This window comes from Corvus cornix, chromosome 11, assembly GCF_000738735.6.
Source record: "Corvus cornix cornix isolate S_Up_H32 chromosome 11, ASM73873v5, whole genome shotgun sequence".
In the NCBI taxonomy this organism is placed as follows: Eukaryota; Metazoa; Chordata; class Aves; order Passeriformes; family Corvidae; genus Corvus; species Corvus cornix.
The window spans coordinates 5,254,679-5,282,470 of NC_046341.1; the positions used below are offsets into that span (position 1 = coordinate 5,254,679).

At 40.4% G+C, this 27,792-nt stretch overlaps 1 long non-coding RNA gene across 5 annotated transcripts in view; it reads left to right on the forward strand.

Moving 5' to 3' along the window:
• The first annotated feature begins 3,586 nt into the window (after positions 1-3,586).
• LOC109145165 overlaps positions 3,587-27,792 on the forward strand; it is a 55,309-nt gene continuing 31,103 nt past the window's right edge. For 2 of the 5 annotated variants that reach the window (XR_002046431.3, XR_002046434.3), the window contains exons 1-2: positions 3,626-3,921; positions 10,990-11,186. This is a non-coding gene — a long non-coding RNA (uncharacterized LOC109145165). Of the gene's footprint in view, positions 3,922-10,989; positions 11,187-27,792 lie in introns of all 5 variants that reach the window. The other 3 variants (XR_005602916.1, XR_002046430.3, XR_002046433.3) reach the window with 3 other exon arrangements.

A 27,792-nucleotide genomic window follows, 5' to 3' on the forward strand; every position in this document is an offset into this window, starting at 1 on the left:
GGAGCATCTTAGTGGCTGGATGCTCAGCTTCTTATTAGATATGTCATCCATCTATACACCCACAGTGACTTGAGGAGAGACAGTGTTTGCATTCCAGCTTTGCTAATTGCACACCTTAAATTAGGGTAACAGATTACTTTTTCTTTGTTTTTATGTGTGTGCAAGGCCAGGCTTCTGAGTACAATGCAGCAATCCCATTTTGTATGTCTGATTTTAGATATGCTGTATCTATCTTTTTGATTTTAGTTATAAAATTGGGAGAAAGCTGTAACAGAAAGGTGAATGATCAGGGTAGTCATACCTTTGTTTTGAACAAAGCATAGAAAAGCACAGGATCATACCAGATAAGTACAGAAAAATAAAGGAAAAGATGTAATTACTTTTATTGATGTGTCTTTTTTTCTGAGATGCTGTTTTACTTGCACTCCTTTGTTGTTCCCTACGTTCCCTGAAATGCCTGTCTCTTGTTCTCCTGTTCTTATTCATCCTTATTTCTTCATATTTTACAGTTGAAGAGAGATGAGGACTGAAAATGTGTTTGGAAGAGATCACAGTAATCTGTGTCCAGTCTTGGCACAGATTATTTACAAGTCCTGTCTCAGTTGTCTTCATTACACTGTCTCACACACTGCTGGGATTCTGCTGGTTCCTAGTGGTGTTGGTGACAGTGGTTTTTCAGCAAAATATGCTCAGTCCAGACAGTTGACAGTACACCATAATTTTGTTGAAAGTTCCCTCACTTAAACCATGACTTTTCTAGAAAATGCAGGGCAGCTTTTCTAGTGAAGACTGTGAGGAGATGACAGTAAAAGTGGTTTTTAAAGGAAAAGCCGGTGGAAAAGCCAGAATTTTCTGTTTGTCAATTTTTAGATGAGGGTAGCTTGCACATTTCCTGAATGAAAGAAGACATGAGCAAATGTGAGAAGGTGCAGGAGAGATGTACAACAGTCCTGTGATGCCAAGTGGGCAGAAACAAATCTGCTCTGCTGCTGGACCATGTTTCTCAGGTTAATTCTCAGTGCTGATCTTGTTTACCATCCATGCCTTTATTACTGAGAGAGTCTTTGAGCTAAGTGCTGCCTGGAAAAGGGCTTGGACGTTTGGCCATATTAGCCATCTTCCCTTATTTATCTTCTGCACCTTTAGGGAAATGAAACTTTATATGTTGCTTGACAAGATTAATTGGATTATAGGAAAGTAACAGTTGAGTTTACATTAATGTTATCTTCCCGTCAAATGAATAGATTCCAAAGTGCTGCAAGCAGCCAGATCCAAGGAAGAGAGTCACTTTTTAAGTAATCATGCAGTAGATTTTGACAAGCTGCAGTTAATTTTTGAACTTCACTTTTTGCAACAGATTCCTAGAAGAATTTTGTGATATCCCCTGAAAATTACAAGCAGCACATTTTTAGTGGCTGTGCTGTTGTCTCTTCTGCATTCTGGGGAGATCAAAGAACTAAACCAATGCAAAGACTTAACATAGTCTGGTTGTTCTTCTCCAGAAGAGACACAGAGACAGTCCAGCATGGATGCAGGGTGAATGGTCAGGAAAAGGTCTTGGGTTGCAATGGAGAGTGAGAAAAATGAGCAGTGTAAATATAACTGGAGAATTCAGCCCTGAGTACATTCTGTTTTCAAGTGCCATGATAGTAAACCAAACAGTAACAACCTGTGAAATGCAATTATAAATATCTGAAATAAAGTTCGCTAGGATAAAAATCAGATATGCTGTAAAGTATATGGAACCATGATTTCTCCACTCCATAATGGAGACACACCTACCAAAATCATAAGTATGACAGAGGAAACAGTAGTTCATAGAACAAATGATAGTTTTTCCTCACTGACTTACCAGATTTCCTAATTCATGCAAAACACAGTAATACGAAGGGAAGTTTTTTGGATGTTGAATTTAAGAATACACTGAGTTCATCCAGTTTTTTAATTTCAGAAAATCCACTGGAAAGTGGGTCTAACTGTCCTGCCTCAGGTATCAGCTGAAGTACATTGACTGTCTGGAGAAAAAAGAAAGTGCTGCTTATTTTTGAATGGCAAAAGATGAGTTGTTCCTTAATAGCATGACTGGTTATGTTATGAGCAAATACCCTGTGCAGGACAGAGATCATCTGTGATAAAACAGAACCATGCAATTACCTCAGGGTCCTGAGCTGCCAGCCCGGGCCACTTGTCCAGCTGAAGGGCAGAACTGGTAAAGTGCTGGAATTTAAAGGTTGACTTGCGTAAGGCTGGATTCTGGTTGTAAACCTGTTCTGTTGGATAATTCGCACTGTAGAAAAACCTGTGAATATTTATTGGTGGTTGCAGTGTTCTGGAATCTGTAGGAGGACTCCTAGATTAGCTGCTTTTCAACCTCATTCCATTTTTTGTAGGGTAGTTTGGGGCGATTGTGTTCAGAAGAGTCAGGTGAAACTGGAGAGCACACAGGGAAGGTTTTGTGCCTGGCAAAGGTGTCTTTGAGATTTGCTCAAGACTTTTCTCCCTAATTAAGTGGGTGTCTTCCTTGACTTTGATCTTATGAGTCATTAATCTAGAAACTACTTACATTCTGCAAGACATCCCTGGATAAGTCTCTCCATTTATTTATATCTGTAAGATGATTTAACACTAAGTTAATGATTTAGGGACCTATCTGATTCCTAGGAAAGCAAGTCAGAGGCTCTCACTGTCCCTGTCTAACCAACTGGGTATAATACCTACTTACATTTAAATACGTTTACATTTCCACAAAAGAATTTATATTGCTTTCTAATACCTTGGATGCAGAGCTTTTTATAGATTACTACCCCATAAATCGTTAATCCTTACTTTTTAAGTTATCTTTCATTAGAAATGGAACAAAAAACAAAGCTACAAGTACAGACCTAAACCCTTCACATTTTGAGAAGTTCCAGATTCAGGTACCTTGAACATAAACTTCATTCTGTGGCTTTGGATTTAGACTAAACAGAAAATAAGCCTATTTTCAGGTTCCAATTTGAACATATGGTAAATTCTTAGGAGATTATTTGGCCTGATGGGTTTGTGACACTGGAAGAAAGTTGAAATCAGAAAAGGTAATTTCCTTCCTCTATACTGAAAAGCAGTAAAATTGATTTGTTGCTGATATTTTAGGGAGATTTGTTTCTAGAGACAGCAGGGAAAAGCTAATTTAGCCAGAAAGTCTTCCTGTTTTCCAGGACAAATCTGTCTGTTTTTCTGTTACATTGTCGTTGCCTTCAGCAGATGGGGAATTAGTAGCCAAGGAGTACAGGAGCTGCTAAGAAATTCTGTCTTTGACTTTAGAAACCTAATGCATGGAAAATTAATTTTTGACTTGGGAGCTGCTGGTTTATACAAACTCTGGTGGCACATGCCTGCCTCACGAGGGAATCTGGAAAGATGCTTTGGGAAATTTAGGAGCTGAGCAGCAACTCTCTTTGGCTGTTGGTGTCACTGAGGCATCCAGTTCCTCAGGAGGGTGCTGAGCTGGGCTGATGAGAGCATGGCTCTGGATGAACACATAGGAGAGCAGAGATAATAATTAGTGCAAAGGCGTGTGGGGGAACATCTCGCTCTCACCGAGGACAGCACGGAGCCGCACCACCCACGAGGCATCACTGGGATGATAACTTAATTGAAAAGAGTTGCTCAAGCATGTACCATGCCTGGCACAGAGGTAGAAACTTCTGCTCCAAGTAATGTTTTAACAAGTTGTTTTCTTTTTTCTGTTGTCACCTGAACCAGAAGATTTGGGTGCTTGCTTACTGCATAGATACACCTCAGGTTAAGCCTGATTTTTTCTTTCCTTTGTTTTGTTTCTTAAACTGGTTGCATTCATGTGCTCAGGCTTCTTCAGCACTTCAGATCCCAAGTGAAACAAGAAATGGGAGGATGCAGAACAAAGCCACCGTGAGTACACAGGTGAGAGGTGGAGTGTTCTACTTCATTCCAGAGAACAGGAATCATATCTGGTCAGTCAAGCTTTTATTCCAGCTCCAATTTTTAAAGAAAATATTTGCAGGAAAAATAAGCATTTGAAGCTAGACTCCTAAATTGAAATTATATGGGCTGATTTATAACAAGAATTGAAAGTCCAACACTTTCTTCTTGATTGTAATTTAAGGTTAAATGGAAAAAAGTAAAATTAATATCAATGATACACACCAAAGTAAAAAGGAAAAATGTCCTACTCTGCCTGACAATTCCTTCTCCTTTGAAGGTACCTCTGCCTCTTTTTCTTTCCTCCAGAGAAGCAAATTGTAGCATATCTGGGAGAATGACTAATTTAAGCTGTTTTGGACAAAGAGGGGCGAACCCATTCCTATATCAAGTCTGTTCAAACAACACTGAAGTTCCTAAGTATTGAATGGACTGGAACTTAGATGTTTAGGGTGATGTGCACTGTGGCTCTCCCTGGTGATCTGGGTGCTTGCAGACAGAGAAAAATTTCCTCTGCTGCAGCTGCTGCTTTGCTGGTCTGGTCTAGTCTGGCGTTGCACAGGGACCTGTGACCGAGGAGAGGGTTGGTGTGTTGTGCACCACCTTCACTTTCTGGGTGACTTCAGATGGGACTCCTGACAGCTCATGTCTTGTGAAGTCCACAGGGAAGAATATTTTATGTCATTGTTTGTGGAGGCAAGTGACTAAAAACTGTGGGAAGCTGGTTGTCCAAAAGAAATCGGGGATCTTAATTATATTCTCTGAGTTGTGAAACAGGGTGGCAACCAGGCTCCAATATTTCTCTTCCCAATCTGTGCCACTTCCAGACCTGATCTTACCCGGCCGGGTCAATAAAAGACACATTCTTGCCTTCCTGATGTCATCAGAACTGACACTGCCTCCCTCCTAATAGCCCTGTGTGTGCATTTAGTGAAAGGGAGCATAAATTTGGAACTTCATAAAAACACCACTTAGAGCACAGAAGAATTTATAATGGTGACAGATATGCACAGGTGACCTCCTATCAGAGAGTGAACATTTGTCTTTTCTTAACCCTGCTCTAAGAGGAGATGATCAGCTAACCTGATCAGCACAGCCTGCACCATACGCACTCTGGTGCTCGGATTGACAGAGATCTGGGTGATCCAAGCCCCTGGAATGTTACTATATTTTCTGTATGGGTAAAGAGAAGAAAAAGTTTAAAACAAATATCCTATTGCTCCTTTTCTATATCTTGGTACAAAATGAAATCACAGACTTGTTTCTTTATGAAAACACCAGCAATAGTTTCATTTCAGTGACCTGGCAGCCCTACTGTCCACCGAGCTGTCTCACAGTAGAGGTTAACTTCAGCCTAACTCCCCTAGCCCTAATCACTTTTGAGAGAGTTAAGCACTGCTGAAAGCTTCTGGTGTTGAGTAGGGAGCCTGCAGCCATCCAATAAACCCCACTAAGCACAGAGACTGTGAGGGTCTGTTTGCAGCCCCTTGTGTGTTAAAGCTGCAAAGTCTCTGGGCACAGTCCAGTTGGATGTAAACAGCATTCCTTGCCGGGGCAGCAAACGATACCTTCCTCCCTGCTGGGCCTCAAGATGTAGCCAAAACTTGTTTACTCTGTAATTTAGAGTTCATTGTAATCTAAATAGGGATTTTTGCAATGCAAATAGGGCTGTACAGAATGTAATACATTTTATTTATCGCTACTGTTAATTATGACTGTATAGCTTATCACTCATCACATAACCTGGATTGCAAAACACAATGTTTCAAACACACTTTAACTCTCAGATCATGATCAGTAAAGAGAATATATTATACTTTTAATATGCACTTTCCCCCACAGTATTTTACAACAGCCTGCATAAACTCCATTCTGCAGAAAAGGTTTCCAAGAAACAAAAAAAAGAAATATCTTGATTCATGTACAAAGGTAGTTTCTGATTGCATATAGTGGGCAAAAAAAGTGTCTTTTTATTTGATTTCCTGGAGTGCTCACTTGTCCTGACTGTTATACATCTATGAGGGAGCTGCTATTAAGCCTAAAATTCTGAGTATTAGAAGATCATCCCATAACGATATAATGCTAGGATAAATAACTGCAGTTCAGCATGGCTAGAACAGTCTGATGGACTCAGTGCTCTTTAAAGGTGCTGAAACGAGAAATGGAGTGCAGAGGTTCAGGAACAACAATATTCAGTGAAGGAAAAGTCTCCTCTCTCCTTGGCCTGGAGGAGGTGATCTAGGTTTGCTTCTATAATTTACACCTGTCATAAACTAATAATCAAGCTCAATACAAAGTGAAATTAAAGTACTGCCCAGTGAAGAGAGATGAAGTGGTTAATATTTGTTACATACCCTGATGCTGGACCTTGGCCTTCTGACAACACCCACCATTCTCGAGGTGCCGTTGCAGATAAATGATTCCCTCTGGCAGAGATAAAGCACTAAATGCTTCACTGTTGTCCATCGAATACCATGACCCTTATGCACCAAGAGGTTAGAAATCTTTTATTAGCCAGTTGCTGTTCTAAGTAAAGGTTTTTAGGCTAGGTCTAAGAAGCCTGGTTCCATGAGTTTTACTAAACTCTCCATCTCTTCCTACACCCCACTGCATTTCAGAGGGCAGTGCAGGTGGGAACAGGTCACCCAGAGAGACCTGGAACCATCCATCCAGGGAGGCTTTCAGGAGCTGCCCAGGCAGAGACAAGTTTGATCTATAGTTGGCAATGTCCCCATGCTGGGAGGAAGGTGGAACTAGATGGCAGCTAGAGATTTCATCCACTCTCTGCATCTCCTTTCAGCTCCCCAACTCCAGTAAGTCCCTGATAAATGCCAGGGTGTTGTAGGTCTTACACAGCACTCATCACCCTCATATCTGAGATTATGCCTGGTCCTGCAAGGACTGAAAAAAGTGGGAATGTGCCAGGAGATCCCAGTGCCTCAGGCATCTCTCTAAGTTCCCATCCAGCCCATGCACCTGCGTTCCTTCTCACAATAAATGAGCAAGAGGATTAGGTTGTGATGTGCTTCTGGATTTTGGCCTAAAGTGGAATTGAGGGCATGGCTCAAGAATATACATAGATTGAGGAGATGCTGCATCTTCTACAGATCAGGCACAGCCCCAGTGCCTAAAAGAACTGCTGATTTTAGCTGAATTTTGCCACAATAAATTTTTTTTCAGCAATAAACTTAGTGGTGAGACTGGCCACCATAAGTGAGCATGATGCTGGAGGGAGACACAGAAATCAATGCAGGTATTTGGCAAACTAGAATATCTGACAGTGTTGGAATTAACAAAGCTGGTTTAGCATTTCCCCTGCCAGTATCCACTCTTGTAAATAAGAATTTCATTTTTGTTGATATAATTGCAGTCAGCAAAATGTTTTGTAGAGAGAGAAGTTCTGTCTACAGTATTTTCTCTGATACCTGAAATTCAGAGTGGACATGACATATTGTTTTGCTTTGACTTTCATTTAATTTGAGCATTATGATGACACTTAAATAACGGGAAAGTGGTAGCAAGTATTCTTCATTTGAATATATTATCTTAGGTCTCACCAGCTGCAGAAGTTGCATTTACATAGACAGATGGTGGTGTAAGAGCCACCACTACTGACTGTTCCACAATGTTAAGTAGTTTTTCAGTGTGTGTAAGAGGCAGTGCTGATTGTGTTAGGAGTACTAGCAGCAACCTGTTTTGTTTCTTCTTCTATAATCCAAACCCCCAACAACTCCAAAAACAGTAGTCGCTGTGGAGTAGCTGGTGTAAAGATGGAGGCAGTAAAACTGTCATGTTTGAAAATGCCATTTGGGAGCTTCCACAATTTATTTTCTGAATGATTAGGGAGTCTGTCACAACGTAAAATATTTGGAAGTAAGCTGTCCAATGTTCAAAGGTATGCGGCTTGTCACAAGAGCAGTTACACTGCAGCTAAATCCTTGGTGATGTAAACAGCTGTCAGCTTTCAATTAAATAGGGATCACTCCATGTTTTTGCCTTGCCTCTGAGATAAGGGAGCCTTGTTGTGTCTGTGCCAGAGCATCTACCTGTGCACAGTGCTGCTCAGCAGATTGCTGGTACCAGTTGTTTTCAATGCACAAAGTTCTGAGTATTACCAGGAAAGAAAAAGCCTGACCCTTCTTCCTCTACCTGAGGTGCATTGCTGTACAAGGGTCAGGAAAACCCCTCCTGGCTGAAGGGCAGGGACCAGCCCAGCTCACACGGCTGCTGGCACAGGTGTGTCTGGCACTGGTGGTGCCGTGGCCTCTGTCTCAAGGTTACTGTTGGTCATGGGAGCATCAAGTAGTTCTTTCATGCTCTTGGTTGAAAGGAGGCAGATTGCCTTGGTTTTGGTCTGTGCTGTGCTTTCTCCCTGTGTAGTGTACCCAATGTAGTCATGAACATAATTAAATATTTGTAACCACGTACATGTACACGGGGTAGTCTGGATTAAAACATAAAATGAACAAGCGTTACAGGATTTTCTCCAAGAACCCAATTAAAAAGATGTGCTTTCCATCACAAAGATGCTATCAACCCAAAAATCTTACTTTATATTCCCAGGACAGATCATTAATAGTATTTCAATCAAAATTTGATTATAATAATCCTAACCTGTTTAGTATAAGATGTGCAGAGCCTTTTATTTTTTTAACTGGATGCAAACAGTAGCATTGCCATCATCAAAAAAGTTAAAAAAAAGATGTATTTGATATTGAGGTAATTTAAACTCATTTCAGCAGAGACTGTAGACTAGGGGCAAATGTTTTCTATAAAGCTGCTCTTTCTGAACACCAGCATTTATGAAAGTCACATCCACTAAATCCGTGGCTCTGTCTTGTGAATGTTTTATCTAATTCTAGTGTTGCTAGCACGTCAGAGGGTTGTGCTTTTTGGGAGGTTTCCAGTTGTCTGGTAGAAATCCAGTTGCTTATTCATGGATGAAATCTGATCAAGATGGAAGTTACTGCAATGAGTGGAATTACCTTTTGGCTTTGATGAGCTGGTCTAAAACTGGAGAGAGAAGCAAAATTCTATTATACGTGATTTTTCCTCTCCAGTTTTATTTATTTCCTTTCCCTCCCCTCCATCCTTGCACTTTTCTCTGGGCACTTGGCAAATCCACAAGTGCCATTAATGTTGTTCCTTGACTGAACATTAAATGTGTATTTTTGAACACCGCCTCCCTATCTTGCGCCTCCCTGGAATGCCCCAGTCTTGTTGGCTCAGGGATTGTATTTGTTCTTGGAATATCCCAAGGGAAATCCCATCACTTTGCTCCCATTTGCATGACCTAATGATTGTTTGAAAGTCCCTGATTTTGCAGCTTCTTTCTTTTAAAGTCTGAATTTTGAAGTATATGTATTAAATTGGACTTTGGAGAACTTTAACCCAGTTCACTTCTTTTAGCCCAGGCATGAAAAGCTTTACTGGACATTATGTGATGTCCATGTAAATGCTGAGATAGAGTTGAGCACTCGACATTTGCCTTAAAGACAGAATGCAAACAATGAAAATACACCAACCTTCAGCCCACAGTCATTATCTGTGGTACCTTAGTAATAGATGTAATGCCTTGTGCAGAGTTCAAGGCTCTCATATTTAAAGACTGAGGGATTTTTCTTCCCACAGAGTTGAAAAGAAAATGTTGTAACTAAAGACAACATTATTTTTATTAGTTTAAAATGGGTTGTGAATAATCTGAACAAGTACAAAAACGCCCCCATGCCTGCTAGTCAATATAGGATATTTTTATCTGCCATTGCAGTCTACACCACTTCTGTATTAACCATCTTAAGCAAAAATATGCCAGACCATTTGGGCCTTAGGATAATGATGTTGTGATTTATTGCACTCTGTGATTCCATCCTGCAACAATTACCAGAAGAGCTGATAATGGTCTGCAATTTGTTTTCCAGAACTGGGAATAGCTGCCAGCAAGAGCCACTGTCAGGGAAAGGCAGTGGCTGTTTACCTGCCCTGCTCAGCCAGTCCAGGGAGGACAGGGTAGTGAAACCCTTGGGAATGCACAGCAAAGTGCCAGCCTGTTAACTGAGAGCAGCTGTTTCTCATGAGGTGCTGCAGTGGGACCCAACAGTATAAAAACTGACTTGTTATTGAGTTTCTGTAAAAAATATGAGACCTGACTAAAAGAATGGGTAGTGTATCAGTTTTTTTACCCTTCAGTTCACCCACATCAATTTAAGACATGCTCTTGATTCCAAGAATCAAGTCACACCACCCTGTTTTTAAAGAGCTCACAGCTCTAGCTATTGGTGGAGGTACCTTATATTGGAATTTACTGTAAGCACTTGTCATAGTTATATGGAATCTTTATAATCTGGGGGGTTAGAGATGTTTCCTGTTTCGAACAGGTTTCTTGATGACTTTGGTTCAATGTGTTGAGGCTCCACACTCATTTTTCAGGACTTGATCCTGCCCTGCTGTGACAACTGTTTGTCAGCTGCCAAGAGATGAGAGTCTGTGAATCTCAGTATAAAGGACAAATATTCATCTTCATATAAGATGATTTCATACTTATGGAAAGTTTGTGGGTTTCCATTACTATCAGTAAGGTTGGCTTAGTTCTCTTTAATAGGAAAGGGATTGTAGGCTACACAAAAGTAGTTTGACAGAAGCTGTCATAGCCTAGGTCTTGGTAAATGACCAGAGTAGGATTTCAGCACTTAATGAACTGAGAACATCAAGTGATACACAAATATTTTGCAGACAGAGAAAAAACTTTTTGGCTTCTCTAAGAAAAAGAAAAGGTTGGTCTGTATGTTGTCATTGGAGAATGAAGCTGGTTTTTTTTAAAAAAAGCTGCATTTGGCTTAGCCTGTATTCTATTTCCTCTTTTGCTGGTTCTCCTTATGCATTTAGAATCTGCTCTGCTGTGCTCAGTACCTGGTATTTTTCATGAGCAGTCATATAAGTAACAGTCTGCTACTGGAGCATAGTAAATACTGGTTCTATTATTCTGACTTCTTTAGGCTTGGTGTCCCAAGTTTTAGAACGGTAAAATGGACTTTTACTGTGCTTTATTTAAAGGAGAACAATTAAATGGTTTACCTTCCTCAAAATAACTATTTTCCTGTAACATGGCTGGAAAGAAAGAAGGAATCTATTGACATTCCCATTGGCGAAAGTCAGAACATAAGGGTCTGGATCACATCCAGTAGCAGAACTAAAACCAGTCCTGTGTCAAGATGATGTAACCACCAGGGGATTGCAGATGCCAAGCACAGGTAAGAAAGGACTCTGCATTACCACTTCTTTCTTGTCTCTGCTTCCTTTCACACGTACGCTCCTGTTTGTGAGCATTCTCCCCTGCATTCTCCAAAGTCACTGGGATTCCCAATAAGTTTTCAGCAAGAACAGGAATTACAATGACTGCAGGCACTTTAATGCACTTTTCCTTTGGCAAGGAGACATAAGTATTTTCCCACCATTCTTCTCCCCATTAGCAGCAGCTCTTTTTTTTTTTTTTTTTTTTACTTTCTTTTTGTCCCCCAGGTCATTTTGCTCCAACACTTCTGAAGGGTTGTACTGAAGTCACTCTTCAGTGAGTAACCATAATAATCAGGTATTAATTACAGCTAAAGAACAAGGTCCAAAGTGTGATTCATTGTAATTCTTCGGTTCATCTAGAGTAAATAGGACCTTATCTGTGGGGCTGCCTAGGTTTTTTACTTCAGTGATATGTGGAAACTATAGCTCAAGATCTTGGAGGAAACTTTGAACCCACTATACCAGTTTGAACAGGTTTGTGGCCTTTGGCTTTTTAATTTTTGCCTTGGTTCACTGTTAGATTTGAATGATTGCCAAGTACTGTAAAAGCCTGGAAATTGGATATTAATCTTGAAACTCTTATTTAGATTCTTTTCCCAAGGAGGATGTTGCACAAGAAATATTGCCCGTCCATCTGGTCATGGGAGAGTGTTTTCCACTTTTGTTTCAACTCTATTCTCAATGAGAATGGAAGAGACTCAATACTTTGCAAGAGTAGACACTGAATCTACAAAGCAATATGAAGATGTCATTGTTTAAATGACTGTATGGTTATTTTCATTAATAATATGGCTTTGCACTCATGTTAAACCTTTCCAGTAAAAGGTATCAAAAGGTTTTGCCATTTATAATTCATGAAGCAAATACTTTTATTTTTGTGTCTTCACAGAATAAATTTTGCTTGAAGTGGGAGGAGATTACGATATTTAAGGGCCTTAATTGGCCTAACAGAAAATATTAACCACTTGTACGTTAGTTTACTCACTATTACATTTCTATAACTCTTTTGAGAAAGTAGGGATTTGAATAATGTTTTAGTTTCAGTTCTGAATAGGTATATGTTAGTACTTCTGTAATTTCTTGGAAGTACATTGGAATTAAGAGTACTTAATAAAAAAAAAAAATCTTTTCATGTTGGAAGTCCAGCTTATAATTAACAAAATTATTTTGAAAACTCTATCTTGCATTGCAACCTTTCAGTCTTTTGCCCACATAATTTCTGTTGGTTTAAGAAATCCAGCCAGTGCTCAGTTGATATGAAACTCAGACAAATAGACCAAATAAATAATACAAGTGGTTATTCCCATGTATGTATGCATTTATAAATAATACTTAAGGTTTATGCCTGGTAGTGTTTTTTTAGCTTCAGCTGTAGTATATGAAAAAAGTGGGTAAGTATAACCATACCTTGGTTATTATTTCACTGTATTTCCTTTTTGTGCATTTATTTGACAAAAAGTGGTACTTCCATTCATCCATGGCAGAAGGTTGTATCCAGGGCTTCTCAAGAACTTCATAGGCCTTGAACTTTCTCCTGCTCTAAGGACAATAGCATCAATTTTTCTTTCTGGGAGATCTTAAGACTTGAATTGAGCTGTCACTGATTCCAGTACACTCAGTTTGGGCCCAAGGCAGACTCTGATCATCTCTATGAGGAGGTCGCACAGAAAAGCCCAACCTAACTCATAACTTGAGTGAGCAATCCAAAAGGAGAGAGTTCAGCAAGGAAGTCTGTGTATTTCTTAAAGGTGGTGTCTTCATCAAGTGCAAATCAGGTAAGTCCAGGACTGTTAGGATTTGTCACTTGAGTTCTTGAATCTGTGCTGATTTACCCCGCTTTTGGTCTGACCCTTTGCTCCTGACAGGCTTGCAAAGAGCAAACTCTATTTGCAAGTCTAATAATGTGGCTGAAACTGGTAATTACTATACATACTTCTGGAAGATCTATAATATAATTAGCAGCTGCTTTGAGTTGCAAAATTACAATAAGAGAAGATTTATGTACTTCCCTTTAACTTAAGCATGGTTTACTTCAATAAATACTATTCTGAGATAAGAATAAATGCATATTGCATTGGGCAATCTTCCCTGTGACACTGTATGTATTACCTCGTTGCTCCAATTATCCAAAATGATGTTGCTTTCCCTTTTTCCCTGCTTTGATTACCTTTTCAAGTGTTCTGTACCACCCTTGCCAAAGGGGTGCAATTATCCCTACAGGGATACCTCTTGGCTTTGGGTGGAGAAGTTGCGTAGACGTGTTGCCAGTGTGGTGGCTCGGTGAATCAAACTCTGCCCTTTCATAACTTCTTTCATTAGGAGTCCCACCTGAGAGTCTGAAGAAGCCTTGGTGCTTTGGGTAGGAAAATGACTGAAGCCAGTGAGCAAAAAAGCTGTTCCTGCCCTGGTCTGCCTGGTCCCTCACCATCGCTGTGCTTCCCAAGCTTTCTGGTTTGGCTCCTCCAATCCTGGATGTTCCAGTGCAGAGGCAGTGTCCCCCAGGTGGAATTGGAAGCCCTTAGACAATCATTTATCATTTCTCTGGAGCTTCATTAAGCAGAAGCAGACCTGAAGTAGTGAATGAACTGTGTCCAGGGCCTTCTTGGGTTTGAAACTCGAGGCAGGAGCCTTGCTGGCAACAGGTCTAGCCATTTATATCTCAAAAGCCCAGAGGATTCTCAGTTCTTAAAGCCAGCTCCACCACAGGGAGTCCTTCCTGACACAACCTTCACAAAAAAATGTGTGAGAATGCCCTCACCAGAACTTCATCCCTTTCAGGCATTGTGTCTTCAGCAGGACCAATGACTTAAGTTCTTCTGCTGAGGTTTGGGATTGCAGAGCTCATTACAGGGGTCTAAACTCTACTAAGGGTCTTCCTTGATTTCCACTCATGTCTAATATGGTGAGGACAAGTTTATTCCATTGCCTTTCAAGCCCTCTGTGCTCAGAAGAGATTAAGATTTAAACCTTCTACTGTCCCCTCAAAGGTGGAGTGAACATCAAAACAGCCTTGTGACTGAAAGTCTGACTGAAGCTAATAAAAACCTGTTCTCTTGAAACATCCCTGTTACTGCATGAGGAGCACTTCTGTAACCTGCCAGCCTTCAGCTCCCTTGTACTGCTGTGGTGCAGTTCACTGATTAGGAACAATACTAGATGCACTTGTGATAAACTCTTTGTTGGATCTCTCACCTGTGCATGCCTGTGCTCTCCTGAAACGGGGAAGCACAGACTACGTGCTGTGCAGCACTGCTCACCTCACTGAGGTAACAGCTAAAACGCCAAAGAGAAGATCATGACAATAATAATGATGATGATGATGATAATGATAAAAATGAAATGACACACTTGGAAAATTGCTCGTGTTACCTTTGCCTGAGCAATTTATAGAAAAACTCCCAGTTCCCAAATCTTGAATTGGGAGAGAAACTCCCAGACAGCAAAATTGGAGGTGCAGTTATAATTTATTTAACAATGGAGTGGCTTTTTGGAGGTAAAAGAGGAAATGTTTCAGATTTAAAACATTAAAGTTGCCTGAAGCACAGAGAGAGTGAATTGATGATAGTGTGGAACTCTGGGTTTGACTCTTCATGAATGTGTCCCTATTGCCAGAACTTCAGTCCCAATTCAGAAAGATTTTAACTATTTTTCAGAAATGGATTAGATCCAATGAAAGCTTTTCTGCTGATTTTGAAAGGATTTTGGAAAAACTCCAAATTATAATAAGCTTTAACCAGTGTATTTTCTGGTTCACTCTTGTAGTAGTAACACTGCTCTCCCTAAAAACTGCAGGATGATCTGGGACTTCATCCAACTCATGCTGAAGTCTTTCCAGTCAGATAGAATACTTGGTGAAAAAAATTAGAGGTGATTCCTCAGTAAATGCAACGCATTGTCTGTGATGGGTCTTGCAGTTACTCTTGCATTTATTCCAAAGCCTGGTACAGGATGCTTAGAAGAACTGCACAGTATTACCGGCCTTTGAATTATATCCTTATTATTTTGCAGATTCTTTTTTTAATATAAAAAAAGGAGGAGGAAATCTACGAAAATGAAGACCGTGTCAACATAGTTCAATTTCTCAACTTGTCATCTTGTCTCAGTTCTAACTGGATGAGCCTGAAGAAGGCCCTATGGGCAACTTGTCAGCTCTAATCACCCCTTCTACTCTTAGCAGATATTTTATTAACACTTTTAAAGTTTTTTTTTAAATTTTTTTTGTAGTCTACATGCTGAGGCAGCAGCCAGTTTGGTTTCCTTCATCTTCCTCTCGCTCTCTGCTGCCTGAGAGAGAGGTTGGCTCTTCTGCCATCAGAGTCCACAAATCACAGCAAAAGGGATTGTTGCAGTTTTCATAAATGTGGTGTTACTCGAAAATTATAGACTGCAACTGCTTATTGCAGTTCTGTGCAATGGCTGTAAATTGGGCCCTGTATCTTTCTGGTGACAGTCATTCCCGCAACAGGCCTTTTAGGAAATTGGAAGGGAAATTAAACAAGAGCAAGGGGTAGCTTTCCTTTTATCTTTGACATGCCTTCCTGAAATCCTTATCTATCATATTCAGGCAGAGATGCTGCTGAAATGGTGGTGGATTTAGATGTTGTCTGTCTCTGAAGCTACAGACTGCTGATCCTGCATGCTCTTTGAAGCAGGTCTGTTGACGAGGTCCAGATACAAATAAAATTTTATGAATGATGGACTGTGATGACATGACACCAGTGGAATATGTTATTTCTCCATTTTCACTGTCCATTCATTTAAAAATCAGCTTTCTCAAAGCCATTTAAGTCTTGAGCTGAACACACACCATGGCCATAGGTAGGGAATGGCTTGCAGAGAAGATTGAGTGGTCAGTAAAGGCAGGCTACATGGTGACTTTTATTTCTCTTGCCCAGGAGATGAGTGAACTGAGCGTTCTGTTGTCCCCTTTTTTGGCTATCTGGACTGTGGATCCAGGCATGCAGGAATCAACAAGCCTCCCTGTTTGATTGTTCACTTCTTGCGGGATGTGTGTGGATGTGTGGACAACTGTTACTGTCTGCTCATCCACTGGCCTAATAGCCTCAGCCAGCACAAAGGATGTTAGGTAGTGCATAGAAAACTAATATAATCTACTTATATATATGTGTGTGTGCCTATATATGTATACATGTTATATATAATATATAATCTAATAACTATATAATACCATATAAGGAAGGAAACTGTATATGCAAGGTGGTTTCTGAGACTCAAAGCCTTCTTGAGGTGATGCACATTACTCACTGCCCTGTGTGCTGGGATGTGCCCAGTCCTAATCCAGCCCCGAAGTCCTGGCCTTCCTTCAAGTTTGGTTTGATGGGAAGGGCTCCTCACCTAACCTTACCTTTCTCTTCACCACAGAGCTTGCCTGAAATGAACTCTATGTTGACACTCGTGCAGGCAGAAAGTCTCTGTCTGGAAAGAAAAGGCCTTTTTATATCTGTTCTCCAGAAGGAGAACACATGTTAATTCTGGCTATGGCAGATCCTCTAGGCCCGAACCTCTGACACACCCAATATAAAGAGAGTTTAAACAAGCACTTACCCTTAAGGGTGGGAGGGATGCTCAGTTTTATCACCTCACCACACCCCAGTCCTGGTTCCTCCAGGCCCTGTTAGAACAGCCAGGTTCGTTCCCTGTGTGCGGTAAGTGCTGAGGTTTGTGTCCCTCAGCAGTCACCTGCTCCAGGATACTCTGTGCTGCAAGAAAAGGGGCAGGTACAAAAGCACCTTTTTGCATGGGTTGGGAGAATCAGTCAGTGCTAGGAAATGATAGATTTAACACCCTCACACAGCTCAAACCAAACCAGTAACCTGACCTCGAGACACCTGTGCCTCTCCACCATTGCTGGTGCCAGTGGAACAGTGTCTCACCTGAACCCAGCGGGACAAACCCCAGACATTCCTGGCAGGAGCTGGCACCAGTCCAAGGTTGTTCTCACCCTTCTGCCCGGGCAGAGCTTGGATTGCTCTTTGTGCCATGTTTAAAGGAGCATGGACAAATTTCAAGGCAGTTAAACCCAGTGATCTCCTTATCTTTGCTATTAGTATTGCTTTTGATTATTCTGAAAGATAGATGAGAAGAAACCAGATTTGCTTTTGATCTGTAATAACATGCGTTTACTTTTCACTAAACCCAAACAAAAAAACGTATAACTCTCTTTCACTTTTGTCTGCCCTCTGTTTGTTTTCATGTACGAGCACAGTGCTTCAATGTTCAGGCTGTAGATGATGCCAAGGAAAATTGAAGTCCAAACCAAGAAGCTGCTTTCCCTGGAATTTAGAAAAACAAATACAGAGAGCTTTCTGTTGCTCATTTTATTTCATTTTCAATAAATCTAAATTTTGGGTCAACTCAACCTGACAGTGTTTATCTAAATAAAAATGCAATGGTTATGTGAATGAGAACTGGTCCTTAAATCAGAGAAGGAGGAGACTTTGATTAGTGTTTGGCTAGGAAGAAGGCAACTGTCTAAAGGAAGAGGATTTGAGGACCTTCCCATGTTCCACTGAAGTGGGTATAAATTTTATCAGTACCTTTGAAGCAAATAGAATCAGACTCTAAATTGGTGATTCTGCATTACTTAATAACTCTTACTCAAATCTAGTGCTTCTGGCTAACTTCAGTTTTTAGCTGGAGAGCTAACTGGAGATGTTATTTGGAGTTGCCTTAAATCTATCTGCTACTAAATGATTTACTGGATATTTAGATACCTATAATCCTGGAATTAGACCTACTGGGATATAAATCCCTGAAGCTCACAAGCAGTTAAATAATGACTAAACGGAAAAAGAAAAACCCATCTAGTCCTTTCCATGCTAAGGTATATAATAGCACAAAATTGGAAAAATCCATCTTCCACACCAAATAGAGTGATTACAAATGAAGGCGAGAACATTATCCAAAAATATTGGAAGCTGGAGAAGTACTGTGATCAAGTAGAACAACAAACAGTTTCTGAAAGAAAGGGAAACTACATAAATATTTATGTATGTGTTTTACAGGGTCTGCACTGACACCGAGTTCCTTCTGTACACGCTTTTATCAAAATTCCTAGCCAACTGAATTCCATGCGTTTATTGCAAAGTTTTCCTTTTCCTTTGCCAGGAGGGCATATCCAAAGCTCTCATAAGGAGGCTGAAAGCATGGGCTGGATTTGCTCAGGTCTGTGAAACTTCTTCTGTCTTATTGGGAGCAAACACAGACTGGATTGCTGAGATGGAATTTTAGCAGCCTGCCTTCAAAGCCTGCTGTAGACAGGAGAAAGCTGCCTTAGGACTTCAGTGGCCCAGGAACCAGGCCCTGTGGGTATCCTTGCTCTGTGTTTTCCAGTCCCTGTGGGTTGGTAATACGGTTCTCATTGTAGACAGCCAAAATGTAAGAGCAACATCCACAGTTCTGGTTGCATTTTTTCCAGAAAAACTGGTTTTGAAGGACCTCAGCTTGATTCAGTGCTGATCCAAAATACTGCACAATGGTGAAGAAATGAGGAGAGAAAGTTTAAGCTTGTAGAATGGTGCTTTGCACAGCTATTGCTGAAAGGGACCAACGGTGTTCATTTGATGGAGTGTGTGAGGCTGCGTACACGGCAGCATCTCTTGAATCGAGGGTTACTGTATGCACTGCAGAGATCCTGGGGGAAAGGAGGTTATACACTTCCATCCTCATTCCCAAAGTGTTCCTGGAAGAGCCAACTGCTGAACTGACTGTGGTGCTTCCAGCACCTCGTCTGGTCATTCTGAAATTGATTTCACAAATATTTCATGTTTGCCAGGTGGGCTGATGAGGAAGAGGTGAACTCTAAGAAGAATTGATTTTACCCATGCTCTGCTACAGAACCTCATCACCTTAATATTGCAGAAGTTTGGCTGCGTCCTGCAGTGCTGGTGTTAAGAAATTGGGAGCAATTCCCTCAATAAGGTGACTTACATGTGACTAATGATAAATACTGCAAGCCCTGCACGACTTCTGTATAAATGTAATTTTGTACAAATAATCACATTCATGTGCAGCCAGTGGATGTATTACTTTGATCATTTAACAAAATGAGCAGAGGCAGGTAATTAATTTTGGTTATTAAGTGTTTGCCCAGTATTCACAAGTAGGAGCAGATCATGGTTACTCTGCCTCTGGGGCTACTTATTTGCATAATTTGCTTTGTTTGGTAACAGTGTGCGATCCAGACGTCGGGGAAGAGTCATATAATCCCTTTATGGTGGAATCCATGTGTTTACTAATACCCATGTTCAGTTTGTGTGAATGTATTTGTGGCCAGTCTCTGCCCACTGACTCTGGTTGTGTTCCCATGCAGGAGGACCAGTGAGCACCTGCCTATTTCAGGAGGAAGAGAGAGGCCTTGGCCAAATGCAGTGTGCTGGAGTCATGTGTTTCCCAAACTGCTCCAAATCTCAAAGCATTTCATGTGTTTTGCCCTTCAACATATGATTTATGTTAGTGAGTTGTGGAGTCAGTGCTTCCTTTGGTGAATTTTATTCTACAGTGGGAGTTATTGAAATGGAGAAGTGACAGACGTTGCAGACCAGAACTTCTCACGTGCAGCACTGCTCATCTTCCTCCCCTGGCTCCTCAGCATCAGTCATTAGGGACTGGCTGTTTGATGAGCCTGCAGGATATGTACCAAAGCCACCAGCCCTTCTGAAACTTGCTGCTAGCTCAAAAGAGCTTCCTTAGAGTTTTCTTTTTTCTTGGAGATGCACACTTTAGGAGCTTCTCCAAAAAATACCAACGAGAGCAGAAACAGATAAATGTTAAGTTTCCTTTGCATTCCACAAGAGGTCCCAGCTGGTCTTTCTCTTCCAGCAGTAACCCTGGGGCAGAAGGCAATGCTTTTTATTTCCTCTCACACTCTGCAAAACAAAACCTTAACAAGGCTTGACACAGTTGTTCTTCTCCATGTATAGTTTGGGGGGTGTTCCCTAAAAACCTCTCTGGATGCAGGGTTGCCTAAGATTTTCTAAACACTTTGGCTGAAATTCTATTCAAGGTTTTATCACAGGGCTTTGCATGTGGATAAATTTCAACCACAGTTTCTATTTCACCTGATTTTTAAGGCCAGCAGGAACCATTATAATCATCTTGGCTGACTCCAATAAGCCAGAGGATTTTGCTTAGTGATTGCTGCATGAAGCTTGTGGTAGAGCTTGAGCACATAGTTTAGAAAGGCTTTCAATCTTGATTTAAAACTCAAGTGACAGGGAGTTTGTCCTGGATAGTTTACTGCCTATCCTGGCTTGTTCTTGTGGATCAATTCTCTGAGTCAGAGAATTTAGGCTATACAAGAAAAGGAAGCAAAATATATCAGTGTCTCTCTCCACAACCTAAGCCTCAGATGAGACCAAAAATTGAGTATATTGAGATTTACTTTTTACAAATCAGCACACAAGCAGTTTCAGAATTTCACAGAAATACACATTAAAACAAGACTTCCGGAGAGCTGAAGCTTTTTCTTTAGAATATTTGTAGTGAGCTTCCCTATATGTTATAAACACCATCATTTTTATGGCAGTTTAAGTGTTTATTTATGTTCATGGAGGTTTGATTCTGGGAGACAGAGAAGGTGGAAAAAGAAAAAAGATGCAGTTCAGCAAGCCAGAAGAGAACTAAGAGTTGATAATTTGCTTTCAAGGAAAAAAATGAGCATTGCATGTGCTGAAAAAGTGTCTGGATCTGTGTTGGTTGTGCTGCAGTCAATCTTGCCTGATTGGACCTGTAGCCTTGCGTTCCAGTCCAGGCCCTGTGAGCTTGTCCTGGAAGTTTGCTGAGTTCACTCATTTCTGTGTTGATAAATGGGGTCCCAATATTCAGATTTCGTGCCTCACCCTGTTTGCTCCATATGGGAGCACATGGCATGAGCTGTACAGCCGTGACCTCAAATTTTGCTGGCCTCTTGGCAGTGTTTTGGCAAGGAGCAGTGGCAGGCACCATCTTTTGCCTTCCTTGTAAGCTGGACCATTACAGGAGCATTTCCTTTGGCATCAGGGAGTGCTGAAGGTTCCTTGGGAAATGCGCTGGCTGTGAGCTGTGAGAACACTACTGTGAGAGACAAGGACAAACAGAGGGCAGGGTACCAAAAAGTTATAACATTAGACAAGTCCAGGTTAAGGTCCTGTGATAATGAAATAAGGGTTGTCCATAGGAACAATCATTTTCTTAGTTGTTGGTTTTGGTTTGGTTTTGTTTTGTTGTTGTGTGGGGGGATTTGTTTGTTTGTGGTTTTTTAAGTTTTTTTCTTCCTTGCTCTGTAAATGTCTTATCAAAGTTCAGAAGAGATCTCTGCTAACAAGCATGGGGAAGAAAACATTATCAGCTGGAGGCCAAGTTAATAGTTGCCTATTTATTTAAGACGTTGCTTGTGGATGAGAAGAATAATTGCATCAATAGTTGATTATGCATTAATATCTGTAACATCTATTAAACCACTGGGAACTTGTAAATGGGGTATAAAACTGGTATAAAACTCTCCTGGTGCTGTTTGACTTCAACAAACCTTAAGAAACCACCAGGAGGTGGTCAGGAGCACAAGGGTGTTCTGCAGGTGTTGCTACTGCCTCTCCTCTGCTTTTTTAGTCCAGATTTTACTAGAGGAAAATTACTTTCCTACTAAAAAATGGAACACCTTTGAATATCCAAACTTAAACTGAATTCAAGTGTTTCATTGTCAGTATGTTAAAGATTTCATCTCTTGCAGGTTTATCCATCACCTAAACATCCAATCCTTCAGTATTTAACTGATATTTGGACTCTAATGTTCCTGTGTCTTTAATGAGGAGCATTTTATATGTTATGGAGGGTACTTGTTTTTTAAAATGTTTTCATTTACTAATTAGGATGTTCTCAATGCTTAGAATATTTGAATCACCACATGATGCCAGGTAATTTTTAATTATATGTTAATGTCAATATAGTCCATACACACATAAGTACACAGTGAAGTCTCTAGGAGAGTGAAACATTAACCACAGCTGAGTGGTAAGAACGAGAACAGCAGTCCTCATGTGGAAACAAGAAATCAGAGGGAAAACCCCTTCTTCTCTGCATTTAATGTCAGGATTGATGTATGTCCTAGATTGTGTAGCAATGAGATTTCATTGCCTCTCACAAAGTTCACTGCTGGCAATGGATATCCTCAGGTGCCACAGCAGAAGTGCCATTGCTGGCAGTGACGTTGCTGGGAATGTGTCTGTGGTGCACGCGCTGCGGCTGCTCTGCAGGTGCGATTCACTCTGACCCATTCACATCACAGTCAGTGAGAATTTTCTGAAGGCTCCAATTATTTCCATCTGGGAAAGGAAGGATACACTTGACACAGGTGTCTGCTGGCCTTTTCAACTCTAAATGGCCCATCTCCAACTGGCTCAATGATGGGACTATCCACAGAGGAAAGGGGAAACATCCCTGCGTGCACACTTCCTTTCAGAGCTAACCTTTAAGCCACGAAGAACCTAAGATGTTTCAGTATGCTTTGGATTGGTTATCTAGAGAAAAAGTTTGATGCGGGTATTTGTTGCCCATTTTATCTTAAACAGTTGGGAAGAGCTGGTTATCATGTGCCCTAAACTCTTAAATCAGTATTCCCAAAGCAATTCCCTCTCTTTTTTAAATTTTAAACTGAAGAGAACCCAGCATGCTCTACCTTTGCTTCTCAAGTCTTGCCCTTTCATTTCTTTTTTTCCTAACAGGGACAAGCCTTAAGCACAGGTGGCTGCTGTGGTTTTTTATTTCTGATGATAGCTATTGACCTGCCAACTGGCTATTCTCTTGGTAATAGTAAACAGGTTCCTAATGGCTAAACTTTCTTCCATTTAAATTCTGTAGTCCAAAAATAATTTAGTATTTTATAAACCAGGGAACATATTATTAAACACATACATCATTTTTACCACACTGTACCTCTGTAAAGCTAAGTATGTTTTAGGGTTTTGTTGTTTTGGATTTTTTCCCTTTAAAAATTTTGGGATAGGCCTCCAAACAATGGAAATGGAAAAAATTAATTGGGTGATTTGTATGTAAGTAGAAGGCCTGGGAGCTAGAAGCTATACACAATTTCGACAGTGTGTTTGAAACTACATGAGAAAGAGTATCTGTCTGACAAGTAGCAGACTCCTTGCTGGTTATGATAGACTCAGAATCAATAGGTGATTTCAAGGAGTGTACTTCTCTGGATTATCTTGTTTTATATGAGTTATGACACCTAGAATTTTCTTTTTCTTTGCTATTTACATAACTTGTTTAAATTGTAAAAATCCATTATACTTTCTCAGCTATTAAAAGAAAGGCAAGACCTTCCTGGCATCAGCTGGATGACCCCTTGAGATAAATGAGTATGAAAATATCAGAGCTTTCTTATGTTAATGTGGCCTGGGCAGGATCCCTTCTGGTATAGCCAAACCATATGGAATTTATATCTCAGTCGGTACATCGGAAAATGAGATTATTTACTCCAGGATATGGTAATGCTCCCATTGACTCTCTGAATCTTTGTGAATGAGTGTGAATGCTCAGGGAGTTGACAGGCTGCTGTCACAGGCTCAGCCCAAGTGCAATCCAGCAGGCTCTGGTCAAGCTCTTGCACACGCTGCTCTGCCAAAGGACTTCAGCCTTCACCTACAGTGTCCTTGTTTTTCCATTACTAAGACTTTCCCAAACATACAGAGCCAAAGGGACACATTAACACATGCCTGCATGCCAGAAGGCACAGCACGTCTCTGTGACCAGGAAACACACTCGTTATTTAACAATGGATGGAGCTCTCCATGTTTGTTTTTCACCTGAGTTAATCTTGGCCACCTTAGTTAGTATCATTTAGGTCACCTAATATGTTATGTAAGTGAACTGTAGCTGGCCAGCATTTCCAAATTTCCCTTTCCCACAATAATGGGAAAAGACAGCTTTAGTTTTCCTCTTCTCGCCTCATTTGGATGTCACATGGGTACAGTTCTGTCCTATTGTTCTCTTCTAGAAAAGTCTGTGGGTTTAGCATTGATGATCCAACTCATCTGGACATCCCTTTGCATGACTAAAAATACATGTGTTACTACAATCAGTAACTTTTATTATTGGCATGGCTGCTGCTTCTCTTCACTGAAATTGTAATTTCCTTCTTTTTTTTTCAAATATATTCATATTCTGCCTTAAAGGATGTGTATTTTTCTACCTTTCTACCTATCCAAGCTAAAAAAAAAAAGTCAAAATGGGATTTTCTGGATTGCTCAGTTCTTGAAATAACCCATGGCCCCAAGTGGGTAGTCTCAATGGAGAAGAAGGCTGAAGGCTCAAGCAGGGATATTGCTAAATGGCATGAAGACTAGGTGGCCTAATCTAGAAATGTGGTCTGGGCCAAACTGTGGTTATGCAGGTTTTTTATTTATTTGGTAACTATTAGTGAGAGGAGACTGTTTATTCTAAAATATTTCCTTATTTTTCTGAATAATTATAGTTTATTTGGAAATTTTCTTTGTTCTTCAAGAGGTGTTTTTGAAAATCATAATTTTTTAGTAATTTGTGATATACATCCCCCTCTCAATACATATAAAAGTTAAAAAGTGTATTTCTGACTTTTTAGTACAAACACAAACTTTTAAATCCACATGAGCTTTTCTCATGCGTAATGAAAATGAAACCCAATGGGAAGAAGTAGAAGAGAGAGAAAACATGGGCATAATTGGTTCAGGGATGGGAGAGCAGTGTGAGAGAAGGGACTGCTGCAGAAACCTTTCCCTAGCCAGGTGTCCCTGTAGCAGGGCTCTTCCTCCTGGAGCCATCCATCCCATAACACTGTTTTTTCACTGCTTCTCTTCCAGGGGTTGTGCTGGGAGGGAGCCTCTCACAGCTGACTTGAGGAGAGCAAACTCAGTGTTGGATTGCATGGCTTCCACCTTTGCACTCAGTGTGGAATTTGGGAGCTCTGTGGGGCACCCAGTGCTGCTCGTTAGCCTGACCTTACATCTCAGCAGCAGCCTGGCCAAACCTCTGCTCTTCGTGCCTCTGCTCTGCCCCAAACACCACAGGCACAAGTAATTTTGGATAAGTCTGTACTGAAGTTTGATTTAATAAATCCCTCTAATAAGTGCAACAAAGGAACAGAAAAGATCCCTTTGGTGGCTGAGCCAGCTTAAATGAGCAGAATGCTTTCTAATTAACAATCCAGTGGTTCACTTCACATGCTTGGCTTTTTATAAAGAGCAAATTGAAAAATACTTTTAAAGCATTCAAAGATATCTTTGTTTTAAAGGAGTAGAGAAATGCTGCTCTATCCACTGACCGCCACCAGTGATCCTAATGCCATGCAGCCCTAGGTCACTCTCACAAAATGGTTGCCAATATTTTCTCAGCAAACTCTCTATCGATTGCATAAATACAGTACGGTACCCGTGAGGTAGTGTTGACCTGTCACATAGTAAAGATGTGGCAAGCCCCATAATTCATTACCAGTTGGAAATAGAACATCATTGGAGAGATAAGGATAACAATGACTTTCCATCCAATGATAAATTACTAGCAGCTGCATTATTTTCCCTCACTTATATATGGCTCTCTTTATTGAATTTAGCTTGAGATAAATAAATGATCTGCCAGGAGCCTGGTTAATATTACTTCTCTGGGACCCATTTCAGGCCCAACTAGGCTTTTGCTGATAATATCTTTAAGCTTTTCAGTAGGGAGAGACATAACATTTGTTTCTGACAAGAACCCTATGTCGCCTTATCTGTTTCATTTGAGAGGCCGTCGACCCCAGCTTCTTTAGTTAAAATGAGAGCTTTACTGTAGAGGCTAAGTTCTTGAACTTGACTCTTTTCTTACAAGGAGATTATATGTCCTGGTTGTAAATTTGAAGTCACACATGATATACAGTTATTCTTAGCATTTCCTGTTGATCACAGGGTGGTATGGATTGGCCCCTGCTTTTGAATCTTTCTCTGATTTGTTTGAAAAGGAATTCCACCTCTTTTTTGTATTATTATTTTTTACCCCATAATAATATGTGAGCTTGTTGATGCACACTCATATTTAACTTCAGGCATTTGTTCCATTTGCAAATGATGGTGGGTTTTTTCCACGACCTCTCCCTCCTCCTTCCACCGTAGGAAAGACATCTTAGCAAACATATCCACATGATTAAAAATAAAAAAAACGCCAGTCTAAGAACAAAAGATTAACTCTTTCTGTGAATCAAGATGCCAAAGAAGGCACTTGAGTCCCACAATTCTTTTTGTTACTGTAAATAATTCCCGTACTGCTTCAGTGATCCTGGCTTTGCAGGTTCCATTGGAAAATTCGAAGCAGGGAGGGGATGGAGTGGAGCTGTCAGGCAGCAGGTGTGATCAGCCTGTGCTGCACTCCTCCAGTTACTGTTTGGATACCTCCATTGTGGTATTTTTGTTATTTCTGGGAAGCCCTATCATCAGGTTTTAGATTAAAATCGAACAGCTGCCATTTTTCATACAGCGTGAATTAGAGGAAATTAAACCCAACCACTTCTGATAAATCCTCTCATAAATAAACTGGCTGGTGGTGTTAAATGTAAGTCCAGCCACAGTTTGATTCACATTGTAGAGAACAAAAAACAAGTTCTGTCTATTTTTATGCTCCATCATCATTATTGTTATTTGTACTACAGGAAGGCCTGAAGGCTCCAGCTGAGTTTGGAGACCCCATCTGCTAAGTGCATAATCAGACTTGCCTGGAAGTGTTTGCAATAAGAATAAGATATTTAAAAAAAAAAAAGGGAAAGAACTGTTATACCTTCTTGTGCCTTTACAGTCAGGAAACTGAGGCTCAAGGAAGGAAAGCAGTCTGCTCAAGGCAGCAAGGAAAGTCTTTGGCAACGTTGAATTACCAAAAGATCATCTGAGCTTCTGCCAAATGCCTTGATGTAAGATCCTTTTCTACAATCTTTTTGGGGGGTCACCTGTCTACTTTATGCTTTCCCACTAGGCAAAAGTTAGAAGATAAAATGGGAAAACGACAATAAATCTCTTTTATCTGATGTTAGAAGAATTTGCGGTTAGAAAAAGAGGCACACCCTAAATAGCAACTTGCATAAATTCATGTAAAAGAAGATATAATCTGTGTGCATTTTAATTTTAATTTGAACAATGTCTTGTCTTGAAATGAAATAAGGAAAATTTGCCTTTTTATATACTAGGAGCAGTTTTGGCATGTACTGGCCATTTACCATGTCACATCAGAAGATAAGATCTTGCACAATGCTCCTAAAAGGCAGAAAGGTTAATATTTATTAAATCAGAAAAATAGGACAGTCACGTGACATGCAATTGGTGTAAACCAGAACCCATTCTTGTTTATCTTGAGAGATTGACAGGATCTTCTCACCAATAATTATTAGCTAAACTCTTCAGAAATTATTTTCACCTACAATCACAAACACAGGCAGCAGGGAAAAGAAGAAAAAGGGTGTTGGATGTGAAATAAATTATTTGCTGCCAAAGAATGAGACTGCTTTTCCATTTCTGCTGTGCTGCCATTCTAACATTTCCCTGAGTACCCAGAAAGTATCAGGAT